The following is a 13,382-nucleotide window of genomic DNA, read 5'->3' as shown; positions in this document are numbered from 1 at the left end:
GAACTAGAGGGCATTCACTCACCCAATGTCAACTGTACACATAATAGTCGGAATTTCAATTTCAAGGCGGAAAGAACACTATATACTACTGTATACACATCACTGTTTATACTTATGGGGAGTTCTTCCAGTTTTGTTATACTTCATTCATGTTGGTTCTCATTTGATTTCTCCTAGCAGATGTGGCCTATGAAAGTGATACCAGAAAGAGGTGCATGAGTGTGTATACATGTGGGTGGACTCAATATAGATTCTATAATGGCAAGAACCATTGCACTGGAATGGCCCAAATATAGAGTTTGTCTAATGGCTGATGAAACAAACGTGAAAATTCTTCTTATATGCAGAATATTTATTATGCTGGAATTGAATAGAATAAGCATTTAACGTAGATTCTGGGAGGGACAGCATTCAGTGAAATGATCACTCCAAGTCTCAAGTTTATATTAGACAAATAGAAAATTCCCTTTCTACAAGGGCCGCAAACTAAATGGATGCTATGTTATGTAATGAGGCTTTTCATAGGAGTCTTCCCTGGCTACCCACTAAAAAAAAATTACCTGAAGGATCTTTTCCTGAAACTTTATTCCAACCTAGAATCTAGATATGAGCAAAGACCTTACCAGAATAAAATTCTATTATGCGAGCCTCGGAGATCATTTCTATTCTGGTGATTCCTTATGCAAGATAAGGAAAATTAGTAGGACAAAAAGATTTTAAAACTCAGAATGCAAAAGAAAAATTATTTCATAAAAAGAGCACAGAAAATATTAAAAGCTTAGCTTTATGACTTGATGAATGAAATAATTACCCAAAGGTAATCAAGTTAATTACTTCAGTCTGTTTCTGTATTTGACTTCATTTTACCACTGTATCTAAGTTTTTATAGCTAATCCATAGTAACTGAGTACTAAGAAATATAAATGCTGAGGTTCTCAAACTCTTTGCATTTTAACTGATCATTACAACCAAGGCTGCATCCACATATCTATACTACATAGGGTTAAAGGAAAAATATTGAGTATAACAAAGAGAAAAACTAAACATTTCTTAAATGTTTACCAAGATGTAACCATTTGAAATAAACATGGAATAATTACTCCTTTTCAAAAGTGAACTACCCAGAAGAATCCTGCAGTCTGCCATCTTTAACTTGCTATGGAGATTATAAATAAGGGCAATGCAGACCAAAGGTGGCTTTTTAACTTTCCCTACTACCATTTAAAGGCAAAACCCGAAATCTGAAGCAATAGAAAAATAAATGTAACTGGCAGTGTCTTTCAAGCTTGCCGATGTAACCGAATAATTTAAAATAAGATGCCTACACTAACTTCCTAAAGAACAAAATATAAAACGAAATATTAAATGACTGTAAACAAGATGAAGTTTAGGCCTTAGGAAAGTGCTGATACCAATATACTATACAGAAATTCAAAATGCATCAGTAGAGGAAAACGATAAATTGCAAAATTGGAGTTAAAAGAGAAAAAGAAAAGTAAGCATTTTTCAATCTTAGCTTGACACGTTACTGTCTGCTTTTTTAGAAGACCCCAACAGCAACCAGGACTTCAAAGGGCTAATTCACTATGTGAGAAGTGAACAAGAAATAAACTCCTCCATGCCAAAAGAGACAGCAAAGAAAACTGCGAGTCTTGAATCTAGTGCTAGACAGATGAGGGAAAATAATCTCTCCAAGGAATTCATATCCACAAACTAGTCCTGAGATTAAAAAAACAAACAAACAAACCCTCAAGCAGAAATCTCATTTAAATGTACCTGAGCCAATAGTGTCCAAGCTAGTAGTAGAATCAAAATATATTTCCCCTCTGGAGGAACTCACCTTCAACCTAGGCCTGAAAAAATTACCACCAATAAAGTTCTAGGGAAAGTGAGCAGCTCATAGTCAAAAATAACAAAACCTTAAAATGATAAAGGCAACATGAGCAATTAAGAGCAGCCACCTTCTCACTGTGTCCTCACTTGGCCTTTCCTCTGTGCATAGGTAAAAGGAAGAAAGATATCTCTGGTGTCTCTTCCTCTTCTTATATGGACACCAGTCTTATTAGATTAGGGCCTCACCCATGTGACCTCATTTAACCTTAATTACATTCTTATAAGCTTCATCTCCAAATACAATCACATTGGGGCACAGGGCTTCAACATATGAATCTGGAGGAACACAATTCAGTCTATGGCAGAAGGCAAAGATACTGATTAAACTAGATTAAGATGAGTATGCCTAGTAAAACTGTCTGGGTATCCACTAAAAGAATAGATATGGAGCTTATAGCCAGTGCCCTAACCCTCAAAATAAAAAGGATAGTAAAAGGGGATGGGAGAGAATCAACCTATTCAAAACAAGGCAACAAAGGAGAGTAGAAAGAGATAAAGCAGAACAGAAAATACCTCATAATGTGATAATAAACCCAAATATGTGAGTCTTCAAACTAAACATAAAAAGACTAAACTCTCCAGTTAAAAGCAAAGATCCAGCTATATGCTATTTACAAAAGACACATCTAAAAACATAAGAACATAAATCCAACTTGAAAGTCAAAGAGTAGAGAAAGATATATCAAGCCAATCAAAATCTATAGGGAACCCTAAATTGTTTTATTAATATCAATGAAAAAGTGAAGTCAAACAGCATGATTAGAGACTTAGGTCATTACATATGAAAAAAGGTTTAATTTACCATAAGAATATTTAAAAATCTAATTGTAAAGGTACTTAATAACAAATCTCAAAATATTCAAAGCAGAAGGTGAATTATGGAGATGAGATTGATAAAGCCATTGTTACAATTTCTCAGTAACTGAATAATCAAGCAGACAAAATCATTAATAAGGAATAAGAAGATTTAAACAGCACAATTAAAATTTTCATCTTTTGGATACACATTGAACACTGCACCCAGAAACTGGAGAATATACATGATTTTCAAGCTACACATGGGACATTTATTAAAAAGAGAACATTTGCCCTAGCCCATGAAGATAACCTCAAAAAGCATCAGAAGACTGGTATGATAGAGACCACATACTGTGACCATATTACAAGTGGGTTGGAAATCAGCAACAGCAACAACAAACTATGTTTAGCAATTAGAAAACACCATTCTCAAGATGGATCTTGGATCTATGAATCAAAGAAACCATAGCAAATTATTTAGAACTGTATGATAACAAAAGCACTACATAAAAATTCTGATAAGCAGCTAATGTGATGATTCAAGGACAACTCCTTGTCCTCTGATGAGGCAAGTTCACAATTAATGAGCTAAGCACCCAACTTAAGAAATTAGAATAATGACAGAATAAACCTAAAAACATGGGAGAAAGAAAATAAAATAACAAAAAATGAAGGATTTAGGAAAAAAAAAACAGGTAATAGTGATGATCGGCAAAGGCAAAAGTTGGTTCTTTGAAAAGATCTTTTCTTTGAAAAGATATATCTCAAGATTGAAGAAGGAGAGGGACTTCCCTAGTGGTCCAGTGGTTAAGACTCCACGCTTCCACTTCAGGGGGCAAGGGTTTGATCTCCGGTCAGGGAACTAAGATCCCACGTGCCCAGTGGCGTGGCCAAAAAATTAAAAAAATTTAAAAAAAGATTGAAGGAGAGACAGAGAGTGAAAGAGCAACACACAGAGACAGACAGACAGAAATCAGCAGCATCAGGAGTAAAAAAGAAATGGGACATATCACAGATGTGGCAGTGATTAAACAGATAAAAGGATATCACGGAAAACTTTATGCTTATACTTTATGCTTTTGAAAACCTAGTTACAGTGACAAATTCCCCTTAAGAGTGAAATGAATGAATTATAGAATTCATACAATAAAACACTAAACAGAAACAAAAACAAATTACAGATATGAAATTGATGAATTTCAAAAACATAACAGTGAACAAATGAAGCAAACATAAAAGTATATAATACATACATGATAATTCCCTTTATGTAAAGTCCAAAAATAACCAAAACTAAAGAATATGTTGCTTTAGAGATAAAGCAAGGGTTGCCTTTAGGTGGGGAATGGGTAAACTGAGGGATTCTAGGTATATCATACTTTTTAACCTTGGTAGTAGGTGCAAAGGTATTCTATTTTTTTAACTTACAAATACGTTTTATGCACCTTTATATGTACAAGGTACTTCACAACAAATATTCTTTTTAAAATATGTAGTAAAATCAGTTTCAAAAGCATTTTCTAGGGCTTCCCTGGTGGCGCAGTGGTTGAGAGTCTGCCTGCCGATGCAGGGGACACGGGTTCGAGCCCCGGTCCGGGAAGATCCCACATGCCGTGGAGCGCTGGGCCCGTGAGCCATGGCCGCTGAGCCTGCGCGTCCGGAGCCTGTGCTCCGCAACGGGAGAGGCCACAACAGTGAGAGGCCCGTGTACCGCAAAAAAAAAAAAAAAAGCATTTTCTAAACCTCTCCATGTAAACAATGAACATCCAGACAATCTCATGAAAAAATGTACCTGTTCAATCCTTATATGCCTGTTAAATTCCATGCCAAAATAGAAAGATATGATTCCTGTTTGAGATATTAAAGAGGGACATTATACTCATCTAAACAAAAAATTCATTCTGAAGTGCTAGAACAGGAAAACACCACGTACTAGGGCACAGAGAAGCTCAGCCTGACTTAGAGAAAGGAGGAAAGGACATGGTCTCCACACAGTGGAGAAGACACTGTCTGAAAAAAGAATAGCTGGCCCAGAAAATATGTTTGTGTTTGTGTGTGTGTGCACGCTTACTTTATGTTTCGTTTTTTTTTTGCGGTACACAGGCCTCTCACTGTTGTGGCCTCTCCCGTTGCGGAGCACAGGCTCCGGACGCGCAGGCTCAGTGGCCATGGCTCACGGGCCCAGCTGCTCCGTGGCATGTGGGATCCTCCTGGACCGGGGCACGAACCCATGTCCCCTGCATCGGCAGGCGGACTCTCAACCACTGTGCCACCAGGGAAGCCCTCTGTTTCCTTTTTACAGCCAGCATCAAATTCTAAAGATGAAAAATGTACATGAAAATACAAATGCCATTCTTCAGTCATTAGGGTCATGTCTGACAGCTAAAGACAACGTCAGTCATAAAAATGAAGGAGAAAATTTCTCTCTACATTAAACTATCAATCCATAAGTTTTCACACATGTCCTTTTCCTGGTGTTTGCCCATTTTATACCCCTAGATTTGTTCCCGGGAGTGACTATGTTTGTGTGGTAGCCAGAGGGATACTTATCTGATTTTAAAACGTAATTTCTGGCTATGATGAAGTTTTGTATTATCGACAGAGAGTGAGAAGGATAGAGATAAATATATAAAATATAGATCTAGAGATACAGAGATAAACACACAGAGGACATTAAGAGTCTAGGTGTTGGCAGCAAAGGGCAGAAAATAGAATCTTTAAATCTTAGAGATGACTATACATAAGGAAACAGTATTTATTTACTCTACCATACAGCAATTATGTATGTATCAGTAAATGTGGCCAGGAGCTCAGATGGTAATACAGTAAGGAGACCGAAAGTGAAAAAGAGAGAACTCTCAGAGCACACTATCAACTGCTATTCCTGTTTAGGTGGTAACAGCATTTACAGCTATAACTGGGCACTAATGGATGTTTTGGTGTTGAGGCCGGACCTTATAGATAAGTCTTTGTAAATATCTAAGGTTATTTCATTTGGATAAAGCCCTAGTCACTCAGGTCAGGGTTCAAATGCTATCTGACTTGAGTCTTTCATATTACACTGACCAAAAAAACCTGCAGACGGTAAACAAGGAAAGCTATGATTAAATCTACAGATTTATATTGGGACTAATAAAATGCCTTGAGGTCAATAAAAAACATCATTGCCTTTTATCCCTACCCCAAATTTCTACTTCCAGGGTTTTACTCAAAGGAAATAACCACAGATATGTACAAAAGCTGAGCTTTAAGATATTTACTGCTATATAGTAGCAATTAAAAAAAAAAGAAAACCTGTCTGATATTATGGCATCTCCCCAATGAAATATGATACATCCACAGAACAAAATACTATTTAGTATTCAAAATATGTTACAGAAGATCACTCTATGATATGGAATGTGGTTCACCTTTGTATGAAAATTTAAAAGAAAAACATATAGTAAGTAAAGCATCATTTTTAGAAAATGAAATATAGTATTTTTCTATATGTATATAAAAATATATATCAAAATGTTAATAGGCATAACTCTCCTTTTCTTTTTTTTTTTTTGCGGTACGTGGGCCTCTCACTGTTGTGGCCTCTCCCGTTGCAGAGCACAGGCTCCGGACGTGCAGGCTCAGTGGCCATGGCTCACGGGCCCAGCCGCTCCGTGGCATGTGGGATCCTCCTGGACCGGGGCGTGAACCCTTGTCCCCTGCATCGGCAGGCGGCCTCTCAACCACTGCGCCACCAGGGAAGCCCTCCTTTTCCTTTTTTTTTCTTGTTTTTTAGCTTGTCTGGATTTTCTAAATTTTCCATGCATATGAATAAAGAATAAAGATTTGAAACCTCACAATAGCAACTGTACATGAAACATAGGCACAAAAATGAGAAGTCACCAACATCACTGCACCTTTAAGTAGGAGCAAATTCAACCAAGGCCTAATAAGGAAGATGGAGGAATCTTAAATTCAAAACTCATAACGTATCATTAAAGAACTCAATAATTCAAAATAAGAGGAACACATTTGAAAAGTACTGCTGGGAACAAGCTCAAAGGCTTAAAGAACAGACTTTCTGCTAGTGCTGAACAGTGTGAAACTTTAGAAGTGCAAGGTTAATCAAAAATGGAGCAGGGGGCTTCCCTGGTGGCGCAGCGGTTGAGAGTCCGCCTGCCGATGCAGGGGACATGGGTTTGTGCCCCGGTCCAGGAAGATCCCACATGCCGCAGAGCGGCTGGGCCCGTGGGCTATGGCCACTGAGCCTGCACATCCGGAGCCTGTGCTCCGCAACGGGAGAGGCCACAACAGTGAGAGGCCCGCGTACAGCAAAAAAAAAAAAAAAAAATGGAGCAGGAAGACACTATACACTTCATATATAGCATGGAGGAAACGGAAAAAATAAGCTACAATGATAAAAAGTGGATTTTATAGAAGTACACACTTAGGCAAACATTTTTCCCTCTGGAAGGCAATAGATGCTATGCCTGGAATTAGTCCCTTTCCATTCCAACTCCCTTTGAATCTGTATCTTCCCAGGATCAACTTGGATCAGCAGCAGACACCCTCAACCAAAAACTGTAACCAACACCTGGCACAAACGTTCACTGATTCTTAGGTAACTTTGAGCTGAAACCCTTATTTTGATTGAAACTTCAAGCATCTTTAAATGCCTGCAAATGTTCTTTCTCTAAAATTACCTATGCATTTGTTTTTGTTTAAAAAAAAGACAGGAAGAGATGAAGGCACCTTCCTTTGGAAGGTAAGAGCTGCAATAAAGAATCATGTCCCTTCTGCACTCCCTTCCCAAGGCAAATCCTTAGAAATTTTCACATAAAAAAATGTGCCTAAAATATTTTTAAACGCTTTAGTGATATAGATTGGGCTTCATCAATTGATAGAAAAGAAGTTAACCAAGAAACTTTGGTCAAAACGCCCAAAGGTACATAAAGCTTATGACTACAATGACGCATAAGGGTTTCAACTTAAAATTATTTAAGAATCAATTAACATATTTGCTAGGTGATTGGTACAGTGTCTGGCTGGGGATGTTTTTTAATCAAAGTTGGGCCTGGGAGGATTATCACTCAAAGGAAATACTATTAATAATAGTGTTATTATTAATTTCAAGAGATGACCACTAGATTACCCTACTAACTGCAAATATACACTCTTTTGCCCATGACCTGAAAGCTGTGTTAAAATCCAACATTCTGAACTCTTCATTACATTTTTAATGAATATGAATGAGTTTTCCAGTATATTAAGCTAGTTTCATGCTTGAGTTTTCTGAATCTTCTGACATACAGAGATGTGAACAAATTACTTTTTCCAATCCTGTCCATATTTACTGGCACAGAGGCTAAAAGGCACTTCATCCTATGTGTCAAACTCAAAGAGTGAAACAGCTTGCTGTCAGCTTCAAAAACCATTTTTTACAAGCATGGCACACTGCCTCAAGCCAACTAAACACTAAAGCATGCCCACACTGCAAATTATTTGGAATGTTCTCCATGTTTTGTGGTTGCAAAAGTACTTATTTGTGCATCATCCAGTTCAAATCAGGGCCACATCTGACCTTAAACAGAAAATTCCCAGGAAACTGAAACTATAATTGACCAAGATCCCATCAGTTCTGAAAGTCTGTGATCTCATGTTCATAGTCAAACATTTCAAATGTTATTTTTTTAAGCTGAAGACACACAACATAAACTCTGTGAAACATGGTACTGTCTGTTTCAAGTAAACACTAAGAACTCACCCTAAATATACACACCATAGTAGCAAAAAAAAGGAAAAGGAAAAAATTGCCATATGCAATAAAGTAAAGGGCATTTGTAGCAAATATAAACACATTCCTGGTAAATGTCTAGCAAATGAAAAAAAGTCTAAAAAATCATTTCATTTCTAACTTTCATACATATGCTAAAATGAAGCAGCTTCAGCTGTGGAACATGATAAATATTCCAAAGCTTTGCCTATAGACTGGAGCACTGTATCATAGGTATTATTTTCCCAAGTATAAATGAGTATCTCTCTCAAATCAAATACTCAAGACATCATTTCACAAACTGGAGTACCAAAACTTACCCAAGGTTTGCCTCCCATGCCTTTGATGTCTACTCTCTAAGACCCAGACCTATGGGGAATGCCCTGAAGGTAATTACTGAAGTGTTAAAAGAAGAAAACACTATATTAACAAGCTAAATTTTACCAGGGATTCTTCTACTGGAGTTAAATTGCAGAAGCTTAAGAAATGCCTGATTCAATCATCCATTGGTGTGATACTTCAGTTCATTTAAACAATATGCGGTTAGGATCATTGGCATACGGCTCCCTGGTCCAAGCCTTGTGTGAGAACAAGAACATGCTGGAAAATACAGTATTTTTTTTAACTTAACTGATAGTGATGAAATTGCTGAAGAAATGACAAGTCGTAGCAAGAAATGTTTTTAGCTTTTGATCTTTCAGACATGCTCTTCTTAGTGAAGGAGTATTATTGAGTCCCTGAACAGTTTTCCCTTCTATAGATATATAGAGATACATAAATATATGTATACCCATATCTATAAATAGATATGGATTTTGTGATGTATATGTGATATGTGATATACATATGAATATATATCTTTAGTTTCAAAAAGGATTATTCACAAAACTATCATCTCAATCAAATAAGTCACATACCAAATCTCAAGGTACTCATATTAACCCACACAGTTCTAGGAAATAAGTCACATCCACCTTAGAACCCCAAATTCCTACTGAATGCGGTACTTTCTGGCCTAGAGTCCAGCAAACTTAAGATAAAATAGTAACTGCAGTTAGGGCTTTAAGTATGCGACTTTTTCTAAGCAAATTTTTTTCCAAAAATGCTCAGTTTGCTACAAATTTTCAGAAAATGCTTGAGATGGAGAGTGCTTTTTTTAAAGTTTCAATTCTGGTATATTTGACAACAGAGTGACAAAACCATGCTCAGAGATGAAAACCTATATCCCAAACAAAATGTTATTATATTAATGTTTATTCTGGAATGATTTTCTTTCAAAACTTCCCCACTGCACATAAGTTGTCTCTTACAGTATTCCCCGTCTATTTTGGTAATATATCTTTCTACACACAAATTATATGTAAAGCATATACTTGAGAATTTAAATACTTCATGACACTCTTTTCTTTAAACAAGCTCCCACATTCTATTTTTATTTTTCAAAATAATCTGGACGGTATAATCAATTACATCACTACAATTCTGGCTATGCAACACTTCACAAAATATAGGGACTTGCCATCAGCACCTCTGATTTGTCCCTGTCATCAGATGTATACGATGTGAGTGACGAAGACAGAAACAAGAACAGACATTTGTGGTAGAGACCTGGGGGTGTGAGAAAATGGGCTTCCTTCACCCACAGGATATATGAAAAAAGAAAACTTAGCCACTTGGGCAATAAATGTACTTATATATTAGGTTTCATCAAATAATTACACCTACTACATACCTCATCCAGGAGTAAAACTGTCTGAAGCAATGTCGGATTACGCAAGAAACATCAGGTTTTATTTATGATTCTAGAAATATTACTCCTAAAATTAATGGGAGCCTTCTTAATCTAAGCTATAATGAAAACCAATAAACAAAGAGAAAAATCTTTAAAAAACATGATTGAAATTTTTAAAAAACATGACTGAAACCTCATCTCACCTCACTGAAAGAAGAAAAAAAAAAACCCTACATCCTACTGCAGAGATCTTTGCCTTTCATTAAGTGTTAAGACCAACACTAAATATTTCATGGGGACTAAACGATCGCTTGGAATACTTAGGTCAGCCCCGGGGGGTAAATTTCACAAAAAAGCATTGTTGGGTTTTGTTGTAGTGGTGGTTGGTTGGTTTGTTTTAGCACCCGAATCCTCCAAGATATTTTTTTTCTTAAAAAAAAAAAAATGTTTCCCAAAAGGGGAGGAGGAGGGCGGACGAAAATCAGTGCAACGCTGAAAACCGACCAAGGCTGAAAGAGCCACAGCTCGGAAAGCTCACCCGCAAGTAAAAGGCAACCTCTCAGAACTGGTGGAGCTCGAAGGAGCCCTCGGACTTGGGCAAACGAGGTGAATTTCACCCCTGAAGAGTGAGGAGCCCACAGTGTAAAAGTTCAGGAGGATTCCATCCCCTGCCTCTCACTCCCAGCGCTTAGCATCTCGACGGGAGAGCCCGGCAGAGAGAAACCCGGCACCGGGGTCCGGCCAGCAGCGGAGCGGTTTCTTCGAAGGCCTCACCGCTCGGGCGGGCAGGGGACGGGGCAGGGGGCGTCGGGAGGCGAGGCGAGGCGGGACCCGGGGACACCGAGTCCCGGCCGGGCCCCACCGTGTGGCGCTGGCTGCCGAAATCCCTCTAGTCCAGCTGCAAAAACCTTCCCGAAAACCCGGAGCTTCTCCGGCACAACTTCGGTCTCACCAGCCTCGTCCCCCGCCGCACACTCCGCCCAACCGCACACCCTTCCCACCGCGACGAATCAAAGCGCTCCCCGCGGGCGGCTACCTGTCCCTGGGGCCAGGGACCCCAAGTCTCACCTCATACAAAGGGCTGCGCGCGGGCGCCTGCGGGAGAGCCCGGGGAGCATGGCCCCAGCCAGTCCCTCCCGGAACTTTCCTGACATAGCACTTCTCTCCTCTGCTGCAGAAAACGACGCTTCGAGGCAGAGGAGGAGGAGGAGGAGGAAGAGGAGGCGGGGATGGCGGTGGCGATCCAGGCGGCGGCGGCGGCGACGGCAGCTGGAGCAGAAAGTGAGAAGCATCGCGGCCGAGCGCCGCCGCCTCGCGATCTGCCGAGGGGTTCCCGCCCCCAGGGTAACCGAGCTCCCTCTTAAAGGCGCCGCGTTTTAGGACGGGCGGCGAGGGGGGAGGAAGCGAGAAAATAGTGAGGGAGCCTGCAGACACGGAGAGATTCCAGGGGCCAGAACCCGGTCTGCCCCAGCCCTCCGCCTGGGCCAAAACAGGGCAAGTGCTGGGACCCGGCACCGGCGGGCCACCCTCGCCGTTGGTTTGCGCCCACGACGGTGTTGGAACTTCGCCCCTTCTCCTAATCGCCCCATCCCCCTTAGGGGCTTGTCTTCCCGCCTCCACAGAGGCACCGCCCACACCTACGCCCCCGAAGCCCGTGCGCGCTGCTGGAGACTGCCCAGTGGAATTGCGTTTCCTCCCATGTTTCCTGCTTTTTCTTCCTGTCTCCAACAGTGTTGAGAGTCCCCCACCACCACGAGGAGTGCAGGAGACCGAAAAAACTAAAGACCAGCTGGGGTCCCTAGACTGACCCCTGAGGGTGTCACTGGTGTGTCAGGGGAGACTTACCAAATGCCCTGATTTACCATGTGCTCTGTTCTCTTCCAATGGCCAATGGCCAGGTGGCCTCCAACTGGATGTCTTGAACTATTGCATCAGCAAAGACTGGCTGTAAAGATCATCAAACTGAATTCAGGAAGGCCCTTAAGAAAAGATATCAAACTTAAGATCTAAATGATACTGGGAAATACTGCTTTCAAGTGACAAGTGATACTGTTTTTCCAGCTATCATCAACATTTGTGATCACTGCACAGCGGGATATGCCCAGTGTGGCGATGCCCAGAGACGCAGCATCAGCAGCTATCAACACCCTAGGAAGTGACCACAGTAACAATGGGTGTGGGTGTGGGCTTGTTTTTCTACCTCTTGACTCCAGCTCTTGCTTCTTCTTAGTACTGTAGGACCTCAGCACAGTCTTTGTGTCATTTGTACCCTGCCCAGCGTCCTCTGGCTGAGGTGGAGGTGGACAGGCAATTGAAGATTAAAATCCAGCCTGGGCTCCAAAGAATGGGGGTGCTGGGCGTGGGGACTCTGAGGGAGAGGTATTTTGTAATAGACACAAAGGCAGTCGCATCACTTGCCTAAGACTGGACCTCATTTTTTTCCTCTCCTGCCACTTGCTGTTGTGAAACAAGCACATGTTAACTTGTGGAGGAAGACACCTGGAAGACCATGCGCAGAAGGTTGGAGAAACCTTTCTTACCAGGTGGAGAGGAAATGAATGTTGGGCTCTATAAAAGCAGGAGACATGGCCCTGTTTAACCAAAGGACAAGATGAGAGAGGAGGTTAGCAGTGAGCAACAGTGAAGCTATACTGGTTTCATGATAAACTCCTGTATAGTCAGGATAGTTGGATGTAATAGGTACCCAACTCAAACTGACTTTTGAAAGCCTACAGCAAAGGAGGTTGAAATGTATTGACTCATATGCTTATAAATCCCAAGAGTAGAACTGGCAGAAAAAAACAATGCTTTTTAAAATCCTTGATTTTCTAAAGGGGTGGGATAGGGAGGATGGAAGGGAGGCTCAAGAGGGAGGGGATATGAGGATATATGTATACTTATAGCTGATTCACTTTGTTGTACAACAGAAACTAACACAATATTGTAAAGCAATTATATTCCAATAAAGATATTAAAATAAATAAATAAAATGTTGCTTTTAAAAAAAAAGGTAAAAAAAAAAAATCCTTGCTTTTCTCCAGGTGTTCAAAGAGTGTTAGGACTCTGTTTCTCTTCAAATCGTGGTTGTGTTTTCATTACACTGGCTTTATTTTCTCTAATCAGGGCCTAGACCTATAGCCCCAGGTTTTCCCCCTCGTCCCACCTCCTTAGCAAATGGTCCCATTAACAAGAAAGCAGGCCAAGGAA

General features: G+C 40.2%; 1 protein-coding gene across 1 annotated transcript in view; it reads right to left on the bottom strand.

Annotated features, from left to right (window-relative positions):
- The window catches only part of GPR63 (G protein-coupled receptor 63), a 56,897-nt gene extending 45,420 nt beyond the window's left edge, over positions 1 to 11,477 (bottom strand). Inside the window, exon 1 of the mRNA XM_004264799.3 lies at positions 11,244 to 11,477. The gene's annotated coding sequence lies outside the window, so the exon portion shown is untranslated. The remainder of the gene's footprint in view (positions 1 to 11,243) is intronic.
- Positions 11,478 to 13,382: the final 1,905 nt, after the last annotated feature.

The sequence above is a fragment of the Orcinus orca genome, chromosome 12 (genome assembly GCF_937001465.1).
Source record: "Orcinus orca chromosome 12, mOrcOrc1.1, whole genome shotgun sequence".
NCBI classification, from domain to species: domain Eukaryota; kingdom Metazoa; phylum Chordata; class Mammalia; order Artiodactyla; family Delphinidae; genus Orcinus; species Orcinus orca.
This window is presented reverse-complemented; position numbering and strand designations above follow the sequence as displayed.